General features: G+C 34.9%; 1 non-coding gene across 1 annotated transcript; it reads right to left on the bottom strand.

The window, feature by feature from the left end:
* Positions 1 to 10,388: 10,388 nt before the first annotated feature.
* On the bottom strand, positions 10,389 to 10,496 carry LOC113694439 (small nucleolar RNA R71). The gene has a single exon (XR_003449389.1). It is a non-coding gene; the product is annotated as a small nucleolar RNA R71 (small nucleolar RNA).
* Positions 10,497 to 19,022: the final 8,526 nt, after the last annotated feature.

Raw genomic sequence — 19,022 nt, 5'->3', positions numbered from 1 at the left:
ATCGCTCCCAGCCGCAAGCGCTTCCCCTGCAGCACTGGGGTCTGCTGTCATGGAACTTTCGCGCACAACCGACCCAACATGGGTCCTGTCCTCCGCTTCAGTTGCAAGCCTGGCACCTGATGCATCAGAGTCTGTTAGCGGCTTGTGCAAGAAAGAGCCCTCCCCTGCCGCCTGCTGTACCTTGTCCCTGCTAGCCGTGACATCCTCACCAGCCTCCTCATTCTTGCCCCCAATAGCAGCTGGGTTTCGCACAGGAGCAGCTACCTGCCCACCGCGCCCCTCAAAGCGAGGGTCACGCTGCAACCTCCTGTGCTTATGCCCTTGGTTCAGAGACAGACTCTCAGACGATACCTTCTTGCACTCCTTATCTGAGTAACCCAACCTCCAACAGGAAGAGCAGTACGCCGGTATGTTGTCTGTTACAACCCGTTGCCAGAAACCAGTCTCTCCTTTGACCGCCACCCACACTCTCGAAACGACTGGCCTCGCCACATCAATTTCAACGCACACCCTGGCCATACTATGACGTGTGCCAGTGGCCGTTGCCGAGTCCAGAAAGAGCGGTCTGCCGATAGGAGACAATATAGAGAACAGGCAATGTTTATCAAAATAATGTATAGGTAGAGCCGGTAGAGACACCCACACCGGAGCCAACGACGATTCCTTATGCACATGGAAATCCCTTGTCCAACGTAACACGCGCATTGGAAATTTTTCCAGATGCCAAATCCCCCTTGTCCAAATCCTATTGAAATCTACCTCTGCTGAACACTTAAGCAGCACATGCCTGTAATCCATCAAGCCAGTAGAGACGTGGTCTCTCAAATTTAACGTAGCAAAAAATTTCCTAATCCCCTCCAAAGCAGGGCGTCCATGTGAGAATTTTCCAACCAAAGCCCAGCGAAACAGAGCCGCAAGCCTGTCCGCATCTGCTCTAGAGAAGATGATTGCAGCCTCGCCCTTGTACACTGTCGCCAGCTGAATTTGGATAGGAGATGCTGCCGGCTGTGAGAAGAGGGCGGAGAATGACTTCTTCGCCGAAGGAGACACACTTTGCCCCTCAGCCGCGGGCTGAAGGGCTGCCATGAAGCACCTTCGTGGAGCAACCGCAGTCACAAAACCCTTCCGTGAAAATCGCTGATAATCAAGGACTTTTTGGACCTTGCAAAGCGGGTTTATTGTTGTTGTTCTTCTCTTCTTCTCGTCAAGGCCACATATTCTCACACACTACCACACACACTTCACAAATCTTTATTTTTACTCCATTTCCTTGGACGCAAACATCAACCCAATACCTATTAACCTTTCAAGAGTCTTTTTAACCGATTGAAATCCAAGAAAAACAATCCAAAATTTGATTTTTAAGAAATTGGAGGTTAGGGTTCTTAACTCTTAAATTCATCAATTTGAGGTCAATTAGGGTGTTTTTCATAGATTTTTTTTTAACATAATTTTCTTCTCTAAACATTCTTCTACATGATTGAGATAAGTTTCTACATTAAATCTTTGTATTTTAGAAGTTAGTATTTTTAAATTTCCTAAACTTTCTGATATCTTCTAATTTCAAATTTTTGATGATGTTTATTGATATTTTTGGCCAATAATATGTTTATTAAGGTTGTTTAAGCATGTCTACATGTTCAAATGTAGCAATTTGATGTTTTATTAGTTGTTTAAATTTTAAAATTGCTATATTTGGATAAAATTGAAGAAGTAACTTAGATTATTATTTGAGTCCTTTTTATTATTGATTATGACTAACAATGGTTAGTTGATGATGTTTTAGCATGTATATTATGTATAAAGAGCAATTTTGATGAATCTTGTGATTTTTGTGGTAATTTTTGTTTAATCATGTTTATGGCTAAATATGATTTATTGTTGCTAATTAACTATTTTTTTATCAAAATGGCATTGTATGTATCGTTGTTAATTAATATTTGTTTTAAACTTGGTTATTGCCAAATTCATGAACTGGAACATATTTGTTGTCTATTTTAATAAATTGGTGATTTTGACAATTTTTTGCAAATTTTTAATAATTTTAATGTCATGTCTCTCATGTTATAATATTAGGTATTGTTGAATATTTAATTCATTATTTATGACATGGAAATGTGTATTTGTGGATAATAGAGCTAATTTTAATCCCTATACGTGAATGATAATTCTATAACATGCCTACGGCTGCTATAAGTAGCAAAATTCTTCTTTAGACATTTTATAAAAATTACTTCTTGTATAATATGTGAGGTGTACAAAATTTTGGTCTAGTATAAGAAACTAATTGTACTTTCTTTCTTCGAGCACCGATGATAGTGAAGGAAGCGAAGAGATGGAGGAGAACGAGAAGAATGAAGAAAGTGAAGAAGAGATGTCTCCTTTGCTCCAACCTGTGACGAGGCGTCAACGGGGGAGTATATTTAGATGCTCAGAGGCCATTGTTTATGATAGTGTCAAGCTTTCAACTCGAACAAACCAAGAGTGGCACAAAACACATGCTAATTTAGAGTTCATCTTTGAAAAGCATGTTAGTTCAGAGATAGAGACGGTTTATCATATCTCTGAGGTGTTTACCCAACTTGATTGAGCGCATACTCTCACTTTACTGACTCATTACTACTCAAATTTGGTGCATGAATTTTATACCAATATAGTCAACAGGCAAGCCACAATGGAGAGTTGGTAGACTCCTGGGTACGCGTTACTCAGATTTACTTGACTCGTGATCTCATCACATGCATTTTGGGTTGTAAAACAATTGGTCTAGTCATCGATTTGAAGAAAGGGTTCATTGCTCCCAATAAGAGATGGGATCCATTGCACGCCATGTCTCGATTTAGTCCGAAATACCAACCTTTCTCTCCTCCAGGAAAGAGAAGATGGTTGCTAGCGTTTTCGACACTCGCAATCGCCTTATTATGTGAGAACTCGAAAAAAATATATGTATGCTATGAATTTCTTTTATTTTAAATACTTCGATATTAGAAATGTTATAACGAATAAATTGTTAAATTAAATGCCTAATTGAATTTATATAAAAATTGAGAATTTTAAAAAATATCCTAGAATGGTGGTGTAGGAAAAAATTAAAATATTAATTTAAAATTAATAATATGAATCACATAAACATATGATATGCATATTACCGTTGGTGTCATTTGAATATACTATATAGATGAATAAGTTACATGTCTAATTAATTTCTTTAAAATCGAATATGTGAGATCTACGAGATCAATATTAAAAAAAAATTTCCAAGGTACATACAAATTAAAACAAACGAAATTTCGAGACAATGTGTGAGACAATAAAATTACGGACTCATGGCAACCATATAAACTAAGATAAAAGGACTGAAGCAACCTTGGAACTTTAAACTAACTACCATGCAATTACGGAACCAACCCTCAGAAATTCACAAAACCAGAACCGAGAGAGGGAAAATAATTGGAGGGATTGAAACCAAATGAAAGCTAGGTAACTACCTACCAAGTTTAAGCGGTGGAAGGAAGAAATTAGTAGGACTTGGTTTTTAATCTTGGGCGGTGAATAACACCTGTGATGACAGCTGCCCACTCAATTGCTAAATGGAGTGATGACCAAGGGAGAAAGGAGACAGCGGTGATAATGCTTGGGCGGTGGCCGAGTGAAGAAACACATTTCATTTCCCTTCTTACCGACCAAGATTAAGAGCGAGACTGAGAGAGAGACGAAATCATATTTCTTTCATCTCAGCACTCAAACCAGAGGGAGAAAAAGGAAAACAACTCTGATTCTCTCTTCCATCCAGTTGCGACCGAGAGAGTGAGGAGGAGAGTTAGATATTGCTAGTTGCATTTCTCCAGTTTGTAACCTCAGCACGGTGAGCCAAAGTCAACATGAAGGGGAGTCTGGTGCGGTTTGGAACTGAAACAGGAAAACTAAACGTGCAGCCTGCGACTTTCTTTCAAACACCAGGTGGAAAGAAAGAGGTAAAGTGACTGTGATATTCTTTAGTCCTTCTGGAATAACCGACTGCCTAGGTTGCATGCTAAATTCCAGATAGGAAATGAGTTTTAGCTGAAGAATAACGTTACTAAAAGACCAACTAAAAGTTGAAAGGAAAAACTGGGAAACCAGAAAGAGTAAGCTGGAAATGAATGGCGTTAGCTGCAGGAATTCTTTCAGTTTGAGCCGAGGGAAAAGAAAGAACATTATCAGGTTCCCATATCGATTTTGGCTCCAAAATTTTACCCTGAAACTTGATTCGTTACATAGTATCTCAGCTTTAACCTGCATGGAAGATTGGTATATAACTAAAAACACTTTGAAGAGCTTTATGTTGCATAACTAGTTCCTGCAAGAATTTTGTTTCAAGTTGGCCGAGAAGGAGGCCTGTTTCAGCTATGGGTTTCAGTTCCCTTGGCTGTACACTTTACGTTGCTGTTAAGATATACTGTGGCTGAAAGTTACCATTTGTATGATAAGTAGGAAGTGAGGAAATGAAGAACTCGAGAAGGATAGTTTTGCTTTTGGAATGTTTATAGCTGACATGTTATCATTCGGTTTCTGATGTGGGAGGTGCGAGTTTGCAAATTGATTTATAGCGGATCCGGAGTTAAACATGATAACATTAAATATCATGAATTACAGATCTTCATGTAAAATACAAATGGAGGGCAAAACAGCCACAAACTCTAAGGAAAATATTAGTTATATCTACTGTCATTTGGCTGGAGTAAAGTTAACATGTTGCGGTAACAACTAAGAACTCATCCGAATAGTGTTAGGGGCTGATTTGAGTTTAATTATGAGCTTGAACTATGGGCATGGATGAACCTTAGCAAGGCATGTGTTGACAGCAGGTAGGGAAAGCTAGAAGATTAGCAAATTTACGTAAACTTTAAACTATAGGCAGCTTAGAATCTAAGTTGGTTAAAAACAATGCATGTAAAGGCTACTTGCCTTAACCTTAGAATAGTGGATAGAAATGGTTTAATCTTGATCTAAATATTTTAGAAGTCTTTAAACTTGAATTATATGTTTACTTCTTCAGTTAAATTGACAAAATTGATAAGTTTGAGGTAAAAATATAAAATAGAAATTAAATATATCTTGTTCTAAACCAAGACGTGAATTTAATAAGTTCAAGTATAAGGTGACAATGATAAAGGCAATAGGTTACAAAATAAAATGTAGAATAAATAGTGAATATATTATATTTTGTATTTTAAGGTCAAACTTGATTTTAATAGTTTAAATAATAAGATAAGAATAATAAATGATCCTCGACAAATTATGTATTCACTTGAAATTATTAATTTGCCCCACGAAATAGCTGTGAGCCAAGAAACAAACTCGAGACTCACGAATAGTTCATTGAATCTTTGGTAAGTGTTTTCCGAATTTATGTGTTTAACCTTTTATGTGTACCTAAGTGTAATTATGTGACAAATGTGCTTATTATGAATTATTACTAAATGATTTATTGTAAAGTATATTTCAAATGTCCCTTACCTTCTAAGTCGAGGGTGTACTTTATCGCACTCGGTTTAGTTGGGCTTGAAGGTTGATAATTGATCAAGTGATATTGTAAGTGTGCATGACTGTAAGCCGTGTGTGTACTTTATCACACTAGCTGAACTGGCCCCAAAACCCTCTGTTCAACGGACTATTCGAGCTAGCAAAGGGCTTGGTCGGGTAGGACGGTAGCTTTGGGTAAGTCTTTCGATATATTCGAGTATCACCACAGTGTAGCAAATCACTGATATTGATATGGCCATCTAAAATTGAGGAAGTGTTTATTGTTTTGGAGGTTATAAGGAGGAGTTTGGTAGAATGTGTAGTGCATTGAAGTGGCTCTAATGCGAGTACCGTATCCTTTTAAAAGTGATTGTTCGGTGAAGTGTTTTCTCAATTGTTTAATGAAAGTGATTACACAGTGAAATGTGCACCACTCGCTTAATTGTACTGATTTAAGTGTTTATTAAATGTATTTGCTCGGCAAACCTCAATGAGCTTTAGCTCAACCCGTTTAGCTTCGTTTTCCTTACAAGAGTTGGAGATTGAAGAGTGATTGGGTTGAATTAGAAAGTTTATTTTAGAAGATCCGTTAATGTGTATATATTGTACTCAAGGTTTCTTTGGTACCTTGAAATGGTCGAACTTTTTATCATGAGTTTGGTGTGCTATTAAGAATGGATGTTTAGAACATGTATTTTATTTCATTTATTGGACAAATTTATGTTTCAAGCTGATTGAAGTTGTGCTTAAGAGTGAATATTCAGTTGTTCAATGGTAATGTTATCTCTGAAGTTAATGTGAGTGAGTGAGTCCTGACGAGAGTCAGGTAGATGGTCTGCTAATTTCTAGGATACGCCCTAGGAGAAGGTGTGGCTGTCACATATTATTTATATGATGACGCACAATGTGATCCCAAAGAAGAGTGGTCACGGGGAGATTTGAAAAAGTGATATCTATTTGCTAGACTACATGTTTCACAATCAGGAATCCTCCTACGCCCGCATTCCGCTATCAAACATCATCATCAGTTATATAAGGTTGACGGTGAGATGGCACACTACTTCCTTCAAGTTTGCATTTCCCCGTCTCCTGTTGTTAGTGTTCAAGCAGATTGGAGTTAATTTGAATGGAGTAACTCCGATAGCTGTTAGCCCCAACACAGAACAATCCGTTTCTTCATTCCGTGTCATGGGAATTGCTATATAGCATATTCCTTCGCCTACTCAGGAGCGACGATAGAAGGCATGTCATTGCCAAGATGAAACTGGACTATCAACTGCTGCTTCACCTCCTCCACCACCTCAATCCAATTGGCGGCAATTTTTTAATTGATTGGATACAATTGAATATCAAGTAAGGTCAATGGATATTCGCATGCGGCAGATTGAAGAGCATTTGGACATACCTCCAGCTCACTATGATAATGATGATGCCGTCGATGATTGAAGACATGCCGGCCTCTTGATGCCTTTTGCTTTTGCTTCTGTGTTTATTAGTAGTTTTCTTTATATCTTTTCCTTGTAGAATGTTTAACTTGCACTTATCTTTTTGCACTTGGGACTTATGGAAATTCTAATTGATTTTCGTCATTGATTGCCAATAGATCGTGACTCAAGGTTGAACTAGATCTCAACCATTGATTTGGGGAGTAACTTCTTTTTATTTTCTTTATTTTTTTTCCCTACACATTGAGGATAATGTGTATGTTAAATGTGGGGGAAGGAATGTCCTACATAGAAGTTACTTTAGCATTTAAATATTGGACATGTTATTGGAAAATTATTTTGTGCTTTAAATTGTTGATTCTTGGGTATTTTTGACAGGGAGTTTCATCTAGTTTTAAGGGGAAGCTCTATTACAATTTTTTCAAAATCTTGTCCACAATTCAAAATTTGCCCTAAATTTTTAGTACGTCATTCATTTGAGTCCATAAATGCATGACAATTAAGTCCCTTTTTATTTAAAATTCTCCTATATTAGTGAAATGAAGTAAGTAATTGGAGAAGTCAATGTTCACTTGACTTGAAAGCAATTATTATGTGATTACTACTATTACATATGAGAAAATATCTTATAAAATAGGAAAAATTATGCCTACAATTTTGCAAGATAAATGAAATATCTCATCTTACTTGTTTTTACATGTAATTAATTTATATAGTTCCTAAAGTTTTTTCTTTCTTGTATCTACATTATTGAAAGAATTGCTCATAAAAACAAAGAGAGTTTCAATAAATTATTATATTGAGTAATCGGGAGTTTTCATCTACAAATGTCGACTTTCATGTAAAAAGATACTTGAATTAAGGAGAAATAAGTGAATTGTTGAATAATCGAAAATCTTCATCTAAAATATCGATTTTCATGTAAAAAGACACTTTCACCCTTTTAAGAATGAATAAAAGAGAAGTAAAGTGAATAGTTCCCTCTTAAAGTTCGTAAAGTTAACATTTCATTTCAAAGGAAGAAATTCTAAGGTGATTATATAGGTTAGTTATTTGTGAGACTATGCGAGATAAAGAGATTGATTTTGTTAGGTTAAATTTTGGTATAATTATCTCTCTTTTGCTTGATATGATGAGTATTGAGCGTGCTATGAATGGTTGCATAATGAAAACTTGCCGAGTCGAGAGAAATTGATGTTCAAATTCATTTGATTCATTTTACTTCTTAAATCATTATTGGATCATTTTTCTTATTGTTTGATGACAAACAATGGTTCAAGTGTGGAAAAATTTAATAAATGTTTATTATGAGTGTTTTTAAATAGCATTTTGTGCCTATTTTTGGTACAAATTAGGATGTTTTAAGATGTAACTTGCTCCCTAAACTTCTAAATTTTGTGAGTTTCAATTGAGCAACTTAATGTGCAAAGTTAGTTATATTTGGGAAGTTGAAGAGCATCAAATGCAAGTATTATTGGTGAAATAGATGAACAACCACTTGGACATCTTGCATGTGATGATAGTGATCAATTGGAGCAGAAAAGAAGCAAGAAAATGTACCTGAAAGCAATACACGACCTCGAATATGTGGGCTTAGGTCACGTATTGTAGGCTCACATATTGTGCCCTATTTTTTTTTTGTAACTTGTTCTGCAACTTGCTCTATTTTTACACTGCTTTTCAGCGCAATTTTAACTCAGTATTTTGGCTGCACATGCTCAAGATTCCTTAGGGAAGGAAATAGGAACTTTATGCCATATCATTTTTCACTTTTTGACTCTCCTAATATTAATATGCAAGAATCATTGAACAGAGAAGGAGTTCTTAGAAGTTCTTGGTAGAAATTAGTTGTAGTATTTTCTTCTCATCTCTAGCTAGAAACTTTTAGGAAAAATTTGAAGAATTTCATTGTATTACTCATTTTATTGAAGAAATAGAAGATTGGAAGCTTGTTCATTACCTTGGCTAAGATTTCTCCATCTTTCTCTTTACTTGTGATTCATTATATTTGCATACAATGAAGTTATACTTTTTATGGTCTTATATCACATGAGTGGCTAAATTTCTAGATCTCGAGAGTAGATGGACCTTATAGCTACTTGATATGAGTTGAATATGATTTACACTTGCTATCTCTTGTATTAACTTGTCCATTTATGCATACTTATTACTTGATCACCAATAGCAAGTTTTTAGTTATTTTATTCAAAAAAAATTTATAATAATGATGGAACAATATAAATGGAGCTTAAGAAGTAAACTCATGAGAATAAAGGTACACTTAAGGGGATTAACCTTGCATTTCATGAAGAACAAAAGAGTAGATTTAGTTATTCACAATGAGAATAGGGAAAACTGGACTATTCTAAACCACTACATCATAAGAGTGAATTTTGGCAAATATGGAAATGAATTTCTAGTTAAACAAAAGTAGTGACAAGAGGTAAATATATTCACTTGTATCTTTTGTGCCATAAGTGGATTCTATTTCCCTAAACTCAAGTATTTAGTGACATTTCTCCATTGTTATCTTACAAATTATTTAGTTAAAATAGTTAGTTAGTAAGTATTGTTGAGCAAGTAAAGGATCTAGTACTTGTAATAGTTACTCCTCGTGGAATCGACCCATATATATTCTAAACTATTATTTGTCCTTTATACTTATAGTCAAACGGGTATATTTTGAATTAACTTGCACTTATATTGAGAACCCATCAAGTTTTTGACCCCATTGTCGGGGATCGACAATATTTAGATCTAACAAGTTTTATTAATTTAGATGTTTTCTTTATTAGTTAGTTGAATTGTGTCGATAGATAGGTTAGAATTTTTATTTGTTTTTGTGATATAGCTACTACATTATCTCTTTTCTTCTTACTTGTAGTGTATACACCGGACGTTGTGTGTACGTTGTTGCACCTTTTGATTCGAAAATTAAAAGGACACTAAGATGACAAAGAAAGCGTGTACCACGAGAGGAAAATGAGACTCAACATATCGAGAGAATCGCTATAGAGTTGCCTTTCGAAGAAAAAATGGCAAAAAATGAAACAAATGGGCAAGTTTTTAGTGATTTTGCTTTATCGAGGACTCAAGGATCACAAACAAACATAGCACGACCAACGATAAACGCTAATAATTTTGAGAGTAAACCATCACTCATTCAAATGAATCAATAATCTCAATTTGGAGGTGATACTATAGAGGATTCAAATGCACACTTAGCCACATTTTTTAAAATATGTGATACTATTAAAATGAAAGGAGTTAGTGAAGTAAGGTTAAAGTTAGCCACATTTTGCCATTAGGTTAAAGTTGTCCCTGTTTTCTTTGTGAGATAAACCTAAAGTTTGGTTGTATTCTCATGCTCCAAATACTTTCACCATTTGGGATGCTCCAAATACATTCACCAAATACTTTTCACTCGATAAAATGGCTAAATTTAGAATGGACATAACTATTTTTAGTCAACAAGAGAGTGAATTATTGTATGAACCTTAGGAAAGGCTTAGAAATTTGCTATGAAAATGTCCTCATCATGGACTTCCTGATTAGCTCATTGTCCAAATCTTCTATAATGGTTTATTTTTCTTGACTAAAACTACAATTGATACAGTTACAAAGGGAACGTTAGTGGGTAAATCACTCCAAGAAACTCAAAATTTAATAGAAAAAATGGCGGCAAATAACTATCAAAGGGCGAATGATCAAAGTAATTCTCGACAGCAAGCAGATATGATCGAAATGGACACTCTAAATATGTTAAGTGCCCAAATAAACAACATAGTAAAATTGCTAAGTAGACAAGTCAAAGTTGGTCCAAATTCTTCACCTAATGTACATGTTGCTTATTGTTCTACATGTGGGGGTGAACATAATACGAATGAGTGTATTGATTTTGAGCAAACTTAATTTGTCAATAATTACAATAGAAATATTCAAAATAACCCCTACTTAAACACATACAATCCGGAGTGGAGAAATCATCCAAATTTTGGATGAAGAATCAAAGCAATCCTTAAAAGTTGACTAACTTGCTAGAATTTCAACCAAAACAATCACAAACGGACACTAAATCAGGTTCGGAGATTGCGATGGAAAAACTGGCCAACAGCACCTCGAAAAGATTTGAGCGACTAAAGGGGAGATTGGATCAATTGACCGGGATGTATAGAAATATGGAGGTCCAAGTAGGTCAAATTGTCAATTCTATTAACAATAGAAACCAAAGAGAAGGAAGGTTAGAGCTGTTTTAGGTCAAAAGAAGGAAGGCTGCATGTAATTTATTATGCAAACAAGTTGCTTAATGAAACACAACTTAATATGCAACCACGAAAAAAGAACTATTGACAGTGATATTTGTTTTAAATAAATTTAAATCCTATTTAGTAAGATCTAAAGTGATCATTTATATGGACCAATCAACTCTTAAATAGTTGTTCCATAAGAAAGATACAAAACTTCATCTAATTCGATGGATTCTTTTATTGTGGGAATTTTGATGTAGAAATAAAAGATAAAAAGGGATTGAAGAATCTTGTGATGGATCACCTATCACGACTAGAGTACATCCCTACTAATAATCAAATTTCAATTAAAGAGAATTTTTTGATTGAATTTGTCTTAGCAATTGTTAATTCTCCATAGTATGCAGATTTTGCCAATTATTTGGTAAGTAGAGTAATACCGAAAGGTTTTAATTATCACCAAAAGAAGAAATTCTTGCATGACGTGAAAAATTACTTTTGGGAGGAACCACTGTTTTATAAATATTATACCGATGGTATGATACATAGTTGTATTCCTGAAAGTGAACTACGTGATATTTTATATCATTGTCATAACCTAGAAACGGGGGATCATTTTAGTACTTCAAAAACTGTAGTAAAGGTATGACAATTGAAATTTTATTGACCCAACAATGTACTGGGATGTTAGGAAACATGTTACAAATTGTGATGTTTGTCAAAAAATTGGAAACATATTAAGAAAAAATGAAATGCCTCTTACAACTTTTTTAGAAGTTGAATTAATTGATGTTTGGGGGATGAATTTTATGGGACCGTTTTCTAATTCTTTTAATGATAAGTACACCTTAGTAGTCGTAGATTATGTCTCCAAATGGGTGGAGTTGCACGTTTCACCTATGAATGATACTAAGGTAGTATTTCTATTTTCTAAAAAAAATATTTTTAATAGATTTGGTATACCTAGAGTCATAGTAAGTGATGAAGGAAAGTATTTTATAATAAAAAACTTGATTTCTTATTGATTAAGTATAATTGTATGTACAAGACATCACTTCCATACTATTTTCAAGCAAATAGACAAGCGAAGTTAACAAATTGAAAAATCAAACTCATCTTGGAGAGAACAGTGAACAAATCACAAAAAGATTGGACTAGAAAACTCGATAATACACTTTGAGCTTATTGGACGTCATTTAAGACACTCTTGGAGATGTCGCCATATTGTTTGGTTTATGAAAAAGTTTATCATTTACCTGTGAAAATTGAACATAAAGCATATTGGATTATTAAATCAATTAACATAGATTTTAATCTTGCAGATAGAAGAAGATTGCTTGAGTTAAGTGAATTAGCGTAACACCGACTACATGCTTATGAAAATACCAAAATTTATAAAAAAAAGATGAAATATTGATATGATAAGCATATTATCCCTAAACAATTTGAGGTGGAGCAAAAAAGTACTTTTGTACAACTCACGCCTTAAATTATTTTCAAAAAAACTCAAGTCAAGATGGTCAGAACCATTTGAAATGACTCAAGTATTTCCTTATGGAGCCGTTGAAGTAGTTAATGCAAGAAATGGGCGGTTCAAGGTCAACGGACAAAAATTAAAACCCTATTTGGCGGGTGAAATCATCCCCAAGGGACTTATATGTCCTTTGGGTGATTCTTCTTCAACCTTAGGAGTCAATGCTTTTGAATCGAGAAAGCAGCTATGAATAAAAGCACTAATTGGGAGACAACCTAATGTCTTTATGATATATATTAATTTAGTGTGATTTTGTGTTTAAATTATGTATTTAAATTATTTTATTATTTTTGTATTATTGGTTTTGAATATAGAAGCAAGGATGATCATTTGATGTGAAAAATGTGAACTTTGATCAAGGAACTCAACTCCTCGATTTGAGCAAATGCTGTTTTTTATTCGTTAAGAAGGGGTAAAATGCATGTTTTGATCATTTTACATGTGTGTGCATTGATTATTTTGACAAAAGAATGATCTAGAATGTAATTTGAGCAATTGGGACAACAAGTATAATTTTAGGAAAGTTCGAAATTTCTGCAGAAAAAATGCAGAATGAAGAAAATACAGGCTCAATACATGACTTAAGGTTGCATTTTCATAGTCACGTATTGCATTCTGCAATTTTTCAACAGAAAATATGGACATCAAAACGTGACCTAAGATCAAGTTTTCTTGAACCCACGTTTTGTCTTTTGTAAATTTAAAGTAGAAAATGCGAGTTCAAAAATGTGAGCTCAAAGCCATATTTTCTTGCTGCATTTTCAATACTTCTTTTAAAGGCACTAAAGTGACTAAACGTGGGTTCATTTTTCTTCTTCTTCTTCTTCTCCTCCTCAAGGCCACGTATTCTCACACACTTCTCCCACACTATTACACACACTTTACAAATCTTCATTTTTATTCCAATTCCTTGGAAAAAAATATCAACCCAACACCATTTAACCTTCCTAGAGTCTTTTTAACTAGTTGAAATTCAAGAAAAATAACCTAAAATTTGATTTTTGAGAAATTCGAAGTTAGGGTTCTTAACTCTTAAATTCATCAATTGGAGGTCAATTGGGGTGTTTTTCATAGGGTTTTTTTGCATAATCTTCTTCTCCAAGCATCTTTTTACGTGATTGATGGTAGTTTCTTCATCAAATTTTTGTATTTTAGAAGTTGGTATTTTTCAATTTCTTAAGCTTTCTGGCATCTTCTAATTTCACATTTTTGATGATGTTTATTGATGTTTTTGGCTTCTAATAGGCTTATTAAGGTTGTTTAAGTATGTTTACATGTTCAAATGTAGCAGTTTAATGTTTTATTAGCTGTTTAAATTTTAAAGTTACTATATTTGGATAAAACCAAAAAAGTAATTTAGATTGTTATTTGAGCTATTTTTTTTGTTGATTATAACTAACAATGGTTGGTTGATAATGTTTTAGCAAGTACATTGTGTATAGAGAGTAATTTTAATGAATTTTGTGATTTTTGGGGTAATTTTTGCTTAATCATATTTATGGCTAAATGTGAATTATTGTTACTAATTAATGCTTGCTATAAATTTGGTTATTACCAAATTCATGAATTGGAAAATGTTTGTTTCCATATTTTAATAAATTGGTGATTTTGACAAATTTTTGATCATTTTAATGTCATGTCTTTCATGTTATAATATTATGCATTATTGAATATTTAATTGATTCTTTATGACATGGAGATGTGTATTTGTGGATCATAGAGCCAATTTTAGTCCCTATATATGAATGATAATTCTATAATATGCCTATGGTTGCTATAGTGGCAAAATTCTTCTTTAAGCATTTTATAAGAATAACTTCTAGTATGATATGTGAGGTGTGCAAAATTTTGGTCTGGTATAAGAAACTAATTATACTTTCTTTCTTAGATGCCATGACAAGAGGAAAAAGACATGTTATTCGTAAGCCTTCCTCTTCGAGCACCGAGGATACTGAAGGAAGCGAAGAGATGGAAGTGATTGAGGAGATTAAATAAAGTGAAGAAGATAGGTCTCCTTCACCCAATCCATGACGAGGTGTTAATGGGGGAGTACATCTAGATGCTCAGAGGTGAATGTTTGTGATGGTGCTAGGTTTTCAAGTCGAAGCAATCAAGAGTAGCACGAAACACATGTTAATTTGGAGTTCATCCTTGAAAAGCATATTAGTTCAGAAATTGAGACGGTTTATCATATTTGAGACGTTTACCCAGCTTGGGTGGGTGCCTATTCTCACTTTGCTGACTCATTACTATTCAGACTTAGTGCATAAATTTTATGCCAACATAGTCAACAAGGCAAGTCACAGTGGAGAGTTGGTGGACTCCTGGGTGTGCTGTACTCAGATTTGCTTGACTCGTGATCTCATCACGCACATTTTGGGTTGCAACACTAGTCCAGTTGTTGATTTGAAGAACGGGTTTGTTGCTCCCAATGAGAGATGGGATCCATTACATGCCATGTCTCAATTTGATCTCGAGTACCAACCTTTCCGCTCCTCTAGGAAAGAGACGATAGTTGCTAGCGTTTTTGACACTCGCCATCGCCTCATTATCTATATGATGGGGCGCAATGTGATTCCAAAGAAGAGTGGTCACGAGGAGGTCTAAAAAAGTGACATCTACTTTTTTGACTATGTGTTTCACAATTGGAATCTTCCTACGCCTGCATTCCACTACCAAACATCACCATTAGTTATATAAGGTCGACGATGAGATAACGCACTACTTCTTTCAAACTTGCATTTTCCCATCTCCCATCGTTAGTGCTCAAGCAGGTGGGAGATAATTTGAATGGAGTAACTCGGATAGTTGTTCGGCCCAATACAGATATGATACCTCGACTTTTAAGATATTACGGTTTCTATATTTTATTTTGTTTTAAGACATTGTTTTGTTTTAAAGATTAGAAACCCTACTTGTACTTAAAACCCTAGTTTTATATGTGACTAACAGGTTTTCTTAAATCTCTCATATTTTACTCGAAACCCTACTTTTAATCTATGGAATTGTAAAATCCCTTATATTTTTCTTAAAATTCCCTTTTATTTGGCATTTATTACTTTTTTAAAAGCCTTACTACTCAATCACCCCACAATAAGTGCAAATGAACATAGAATTAAGGGTTTTCCCTTTCGTTTTCAAGTTATCACAAATTAGGGTTTTTACGCCTTTTCGTAGTGTGACTATTCGGTACGAAGTGTGTATCAAATTTGGTGATTAAGAGTGAGTTTTAGATGATATTAAGTGTGTGATTAAAAGTGATAATACTAGGTTAGTGAATTATAAGACAAAACCCTAGTATATGCGATTTAAGGAAAATCGGCTCGAACCGACGGGTATTGTTCACTATCGATTGAATACACCACTTGACCACCACTTCATTAACTTAATCTCATTGTTATTAGAGCCAAAATATCAGCCCATAATCAGCATGTGATGGCCGAAATTCTTGACTAAAAAATCCGAGGAAAAGAAAAAATTTTGGAAGCTAATCTCTTGGTGACAAGTGGAAGCAATCTAACTATCTTTGACCCAACCTAAAACCAACTAATTTCTGCCATATTTATCACCAAAAACACTACTCAAATTGTTCTTCATTCCACCATGCCAGCCGTGAGAGAGGAGGAGAAAAACAAGAGAAAAAGAGCTTCAATCCATCTTGGGTTTTGCTTGATTGATTGAGAAAATGAAAAAACTAAACCGATTAACTTGTAAATTGAGAGCTTGGGAAGTTTAGGGAGCTAAATTTCATAAGGAAAGGTGAAGGATAACTCTTGCAAGCCCTTTTATTGAGGTATTATGGCTGACCATCCTTTCCTTTTCCCTTACTCTTGTTTGAGTAATGTAGTAACTTGAATTCATACTTGGTGATACCTAATTTAAGTGATTTTGATGATTGTAGTGATGAATTTTGAGTTAGGGTTTTAAATGGTTTACTTGTAATTCTTGTTTTTTGGATGGTATATGGTGTATTTAGACTTGTATAGGAGGTAGTAGTAGTGGTTTTAAGCTAGAAATGTGAAATTTCACCTTGAATACCTTAAATTCCAGAATTGAGATTCTTCATTGCTCTGTTCTGCCCAGTTCTGTTTGACCATGATGGAGGCCGAATTAGATTCAGCACAAAACATAAAAGTTATAGGGAATGATGTTTTATAGCTTTCTGTAAAATTTCAACTCAATTCAAGCACTGTAGCACATGAAAAGACAAAAATACCCCTAACTGCCATAGGTAGAGATCTGTGGACAGTGTCGACATTTCACCTATCTGACCGCATCTGTTCACCCTGATACGTACTGAATTAGCATTTGGCTAAAACACAGAAGTTGTAGTGTTATGTCTTAGCTTTCCAACGGCCCTGAAAAAGCCTCAATTGGACTTCAGTAGCGTGAGTTATTGTCATTTACGTATAGTGCGGTTAACTAGCCTGATTGTGAGATTCTGGTTTTGTAATTTGAAATTTTGACCTGGATACACTACAAACTGGACTGAGTGGTCTTCATCAAAGTTGTAGCCCTTTATCTTAGCTTCAAAATGGTATGAATTGCACATAAATTTGATAAGCGTAGCTTTGGCTGTGTCCGATACGCTAAGCGACGTTAAATCTATCTTTTGTTTTATGACTTAAACTTCATTTCCGGATATTTTCCTAACTTGATTTTGTACTGTACGACATTGAGCCTATTGAACGGCTATTGAAATGAGATTACTTTATGTGTGACTTTGGGACTGATTGAGGAAAAGAATGGGGCCATAAATGGCTGGAAAATAGGTAAATACAAAGGGCGTGCTGCCCAAATTTGCACTCGAGGACTAGGTAAGGATTTGAGGACGAATACCACTTGAACCATCTAGGATATTTGTGTCTTCTTTTATCGAGATATATAAATTAGAATTCGGCCAAAACTTGTACCCTTGAAAAAATGAAATTTACGACTAAAAGAAATACGTTTTCTCCATTTCTTCGACTCAAATGGTATGTCAAATATAATTGCTTCAAAGTTTCAAAGTTTTAAGAGCGAGCATGAATTGTTCGGAATTTGATAAGTATTTTGAATACTACTTAAACGAGTTGCATTTACTTAATTTTCTTGAAGCGAAACTCCTATGTTTCGCACTCTAGAGAGTTTTACATTCGCAAATGATATTTATCGCAGATTTGGACTCCAATCAAGGAGTTGGACCTGAACGTGACTTTGAGAGGTACTAGACTTTTGGTGAGTGCTTCCAAATACTTGATTGAGTTGGACACTTATTTTCAATACTTGACCAATGTGATTTAATGATATGTCATTTGTTTGATTGGGCAGGAGTGTACTTTATTACACTTGCCCTAATATGAGGTATATTTGTTTATTATTGCAATGGATTTGATATATTTGTGTATATGGTGCGCACTTCCTGGAATTCCAGAAACCTTGTGGCAAGTTACTCGAGTTGAGCCGGCAAGGGCTTGGTCGATTGGGTAACGAACCCTGGGTCTTTGTTTTGTTGAGTAGAGTGATATCTCCTCGACTAATCGGTATACTCGAGTATTACCACTAGTGTTTATTGAGGATTTTGGGCCCAATAGGGGGTTTGGATGGTGGATGGAGAGTAGTTTAAGTGATGCTCTACGGGATTGGTTACTTACTTGAAAGTTGACGGAGTGTCAACTATTACTTGATCAAATTCTGGTGATGTTATGGGAATTTGGCTCCGAAGAGCCATCCATATCGTTATACTTTGGAATGATTAGTACTTAGCGTGTTATTGTTTCGTTTTAAAAGAAAACTTTACACTCGCTCATTTTGAGAATTGCTACTTGAAGTGTTATTGTCCACTTTTATGAACTTTTCATGCTCATTACTTTGCTACGTGATACTTGCACGTTTAAAAAAATGGTCAACTTGCTATTTGGAACCTCACTGGGCTTTTAACTCATTCCACGTCATTTGTTTTCCTTACAGAGGCTACGAGCGAGGCGTGAGACGTGTACAGACTAGCGTAATCTAATTGTTTTGAATTTTGAATTTGTACTCATGCTAGTACCCGACCAGGGTTGATTGTACTCGAATTGTAAACACTTTGAAGTATTTTGGTATGTAGAAGTTTTGTATCTAGATTTGAACATCAATGTATATATTAAGTTGAAGTGGATGTGTTATTTATTTTCTGTGGATGTACATTATTTTTCCTAAACTATAAGTGAGTGAATCCTGACGAGAGTTGGGCAGGCGACCCGCCGAACCCTGGGGTACGCCCTAGGGGGAGGTGGGGCCGTCACAACAGAGCTATTCGTTTTTTCACTT

This window comes from Coffea arabica, chromosome 6c (genome assembly GCF_036785885.1).
Source record: "Coffea arabica cultivar ET-39 chromosome 6c, Coffea Arabica ET-39 HiFi, whole genome shotgun sequence".
Lineage (NCBI taxonomy): Eukaryota > Viridiplantae > Streptophyta > Magnoliopsida > Gentianales > Rubiaceae > Coffea > Coffea arabica.
Note: the sequence above shows the minus strand (reverse complement) of the source record. Positions and strands in the feature narration are given on the sequence as shown.